The sequence below is a fragment of the Octopus bimaculoides genome, chromosome 3 (genome assembly GCF_001194135.2).
Source record: "Octopus bimaculoides isolate UCB-OBI-ISO-001 chromosome 3, ASM119413v2, whole genome shotgun sequence".
NCBI lineage: Eukaryota > Metazoa > Mollusca > Cephalopoda > Octopoda > Octopodidae > Octopus > Octopus bimaculoides.
This window is the reverse complement of record NC_068983.1, coordinates 84,650,970-84,655,393: the sequence shown is the minus strand read 5'-3', so window position 1 is coordinate 84,655,393 and position 4,424 is coordinate 84,650,970. Positions and strand designations below refer to the sequence as shown.

Sequence of the window (4,424 nt, the reverse complement as noted above, 5' to 3'; positions counted from 1 at the left end):
TGTGTGTGTGTGTGTGTGTGTGTGTAATGTGTGTTAGTATGTATGTATGCGCGCTCAACAATTATTTTCTCTTTTTTTTTTCTCATTAAATTCCGACATAATCGTAATCTACACCATCTGAAAGGCATTTGTAGAAAATTTCATTAAAAAAAAATTATTTTTTTTCTGAGAGGCATGAGCAAAGTCGGGGTGGGGGCATACTCGTGAAGGTATGCCGTTAAAACAACTTACGTCAGTAACCGTAAACACTACGTGGTTATAAAGCAACATAGATAAATATTGGTAAGAAAAGGTATGAAATAGAAAGAAAGGAAGTTTAACGTAGATATGAGCGAAGACTTCGAAACACTTGGTATCTCAGAGATTACTTAGGTAAGAATCAAACGTCTTTAAACTTGTGTTAGAGGAAATAGAACATTAGGTATTGTATGTGATTAGAACTGTTCAAACAGTTTAGCATAAAAGTGTTATATAAGAGAAAAGATATATACTCAATAGCTAAAGAATTTATTAATAAAAGTGACAATGAAGTAGACATAATACTTAACTAAATTACAATATAGTGTCACATGTATGTATACATACATGCATAAATGTGTGTGTGTGTATGTGTGTGTTACTGTATCACTGTGTCGACCAAACTATCGGTCGCTGTTACACAGCACCAGTCACAATGCAAGAAGGCGCATTATTGTAGCTTTCGAATGATGTCACTCCAATGGCTAAGCGAAGCAAGCCAACATTTCCTATTGAACTGAACGCCTGTCTGTCGCAGGATTACTCATTTATACAGTTCAGTAGACTGGAGCGACATGAAAGGAAGTGTTTTGGGAATCGGGAAGTGTTTTGGGAACCGGTCTGGGAATCGAAACCACCGATTTCGCGATCAGGGGTGTAACATTCTCACCACATACACACACATGCCTATTCAGATTTATATACACCCATGGATTTAAAGCTTAGAATGTATATACACACATTGAAATATATACATATACATACCCTGAATAAAAACAAAGTCAAATACTATTACGAAGTACTTAACGCTCGTGTGGGCATGCGTGTGTGTGAGTGTTTGTGAGTGTGTCTGTGAGTGAGTGAGTGAGTGAGCGAGCGTGCGTGCGTGCGTGCGTGCGTGTGCGCGCGCATATGTTTGTGTGCGCGCGCATATGTTTGTGTGCGCGCTTGCGTAGTTTCTATCTAAAAACAGAAATGTCGCATGTTGCAACTATTAGTCTCACGTACCCGACTTCAGGCAAAAGTTGCCTGGAAATCTCGCTCGTTGAAACCAGACAAGTTACTCATAACAAACTATGTCAAGTTATCTTCTGATCTATTTAAAGTATTCATACCCGTTACATTAGTTCACAAATGTTAATATTCCCTTTGTGAATATTCAATGGCAATTCTCAATCTCTAATTGAGTGATTACTCTTCTAGACTAAACAACAAGTGCATTAAGGTATCTATGTAAGAGCGATCCTCAAATAATATCAACTGCTACCATATGCATTAAAACTCCAAGGTGGAATTTCCTTCTGCTTCCATCCATTCTCTCTTTCTCTCTTTCTCTCTCTTCCTCTCTCCCTCTCTCCCTCTCTCTCTCTCTCTCTCTCTCTCTCTTTCTCTCTCTCTCTCTCTTTCACTCTCATTTTTTCATTCATAGATATACAAGCATACACACAACTTATACGTGATGGCCAGTGAGAGAGAGCTTCTTTATGATCAATCGACCTGCTAGAAATAACCGACAAATCTCCCTCATATCACATCCTGCTGTCTTCTAAATATAATATAGTTCTCTACCTAATGAAAAGACGAGGTGGCCATAACTGGAACAACTTTGATGCAAGATTTGCTCGCTCAAGACTAATCTGAAGCTAAGTAACACAACGAGCAGTTATATACCATATTCAAACAAGTCCTGCTCTCTTTAACCTAATTACTGAGCTCTGGGTTAGTAAATCTATCATCAAAAGCGGACCAGCTATGATCATCCCATATTTTTATCAACCATAGCCAATATGCTCTTCTTTTTTAAGACAGTAAGATTTGATTTGTTAGATGCAAGATTCTCCTATGTAGCCCTCATTAACCTACTTTCTGAAACTACGTAGTTTAAGAAAGTTAGATGCTACATCCGATAAAGTGTTTTAAGTAGAGACTACGCAAACCACATTTTCTTCATCCAAGATAACCAAAAAGAATAAACAAGACTTTAAGTTGGTGTGTCTCTAGTTGTTAACGTATTTGGAAATATATAGAATAACTATAGTTATATTAGCTTAAGGTTGGCATTATATAACATCCTTCTCGGTGAGATTCAAACTCAAAACTGCAACCTATTGAGATATGCTTATCTTATACAGTATTGCCAATATCTAAACCAATGAAGCACACACACACACACACTCACACATGAACAATCATACTCACACACTCATACTCACACACTCATACTCACATTCGCGCGCGCACACACACACACACACACACACACACACACACACGACAATAACCAACAATTCGAAGTGAAAATACCTTCTTTCTTTTTTGTTTCATATAATGAGATACACGGAGGATGTAGAGTTGGTGATATCACCTTTATAAATTCTCCCAGATTAGGGATATAGCTGGTACCAACGCCTAGTCTGAATATCTGTAAAATAATATCTTCGGAAAAAAGAAAATTTATGGTCCGAATGCTTATAACAGAATGACTCCAATAAAACCACTCAGTGATCGGAATGAAACGATTCGGCATGGCAATTTGGACGCCGACGAATTGACACAGCTGATTGGATGGCAAACACACGCTGACACACTAAAAAATACACACATATAGAGAAAGTAATAGAAAAAAAGAGAGAGGTATATTACACATACATATAAATATTAGATGCTCACACACATATACAGAGAAAGAACATATATTCAGAGAGAAAACACATATACAGAGAGAGAGAACACATATACAGAGAGAGAACACATATACAATGGGAGAGAACGAGAGAAACTTTAAAACGTCCAACGTCAAATAGGTCAGCGTCGAATCTGCGACACCAAGTAGACGGCGTTAAAAAAGTCTATGATAAAACGATTCACGTTCCTTAATTATTAAATGATGGTGTTAAATCAGTGTTATGTACACATAGCAAGTGACAAGACCTAAACCACTGGTTTCTCAAGTGATAGGCTGACAACCATTTGAACGACAAGCTTGTTGACGAACGAAGGATATCTGAGTAGTGACTTGACCTGCTAGAAATTTCAACCTCAGAGTCTTTTTGAAAAAAAACAAAAACATGAGAAGACATATTGAATGATGAAGTTTTACATACCCCTAAAAAGATTGGATGGTCACTGCCGGAATACCTTTCATCATAGGTCTGCTCGATCAGGAATAAATCGGAGCTAAGCAACAACAACTGACTTGCGGTCGTGTATGGTGTGTAAATCCGACCAGATTCATCTAGAATATACAAAAAACGTTTCTTAAAGTTTAGAAGAAAAAAGGTGTGTGTGTGTATATATATATATATATATATATATATATATATATATATATATATATATATATATATATATACACTCAGACAGACAAGTAAGCAGATAGGTGCAAAACAAAGTGGAAAAAATAGTACTCGAATACCTAAGGCAGAGTAAAATACTATTTTATTAAATCTGAGAAAAAATTCACAAACTATCGCTCAGTTTCACGTGACTGGCGACGTGACGAACGGTCATGTGAAACTCTGAGTAACAAACAGTCTGTGAATTGTTTCGACTTTAATAAAATAGTGCGTGTGTGCGTGCGCATGTGTAAATGCATGTATATGTGTGTACATATATTTTATAATATACACAGAGATATATCCCTATGTGTATAGCATCAAGAACTATAAAATGAAACAACAGAATTGATATCTGTACAAACTACGAGTGATAAACAAAAACGTACAACCACATACACACATACACACACACGCACACACGCACACACGCGCGCACACACACGCATGCATACATGCACACACACACACAACAACAACAACAACAACACATGCATATCGGAAAGCATATAGATAGATAGATAGATAGATAGATAGATAGATAGATAGATAGATAGATAGATAGAATGCATTAATCAATAAAATTCTAACAGGTTGCCCTTAAGTTATCGACATTTGTAGGTCTTCTAAAAGGTTGTCGTACCTCAGAAGAGAATAGTCGAAGACTTGTAATCGCTGTACGAATGTGTACATCCTCATGAATGTGCCTATCGATACTAATGCGTAGGTGTCATCGTCATTGTGACTGTGTATGCTTATATGATCATTTCTAGTCTACATTTATGGAAAGAGAATGAAAGCGAAACAAACAATTTAATATGACAAATAGTTGATGAAATGAAGGGTAGGTTT

The 4,424-nt window shown here is 36.7% G+C and overlaps 1 protein-coding gene across 1 annotated transcript in view; it reads right to left on the bottom strand.

Moving 5' to 3' along the window:
- LOC106872999 (uncharacterized) overlaps positions 1–4,424 on the bottom strand; it is a 49,633-nt gene that overhangs the window by 28,578 nt on the left and 16,631 nt on the right. Inside the window, exon 2 of the mRNA XM_014920199.2 lies at positions 3,342–3,472. The gene's annotated coding sequence lies outside the window, so the exon portion shown is untranslated. The remainder of the gene's footprint in view (positions 1–3,341; positions 3,473–4,424) is intronic.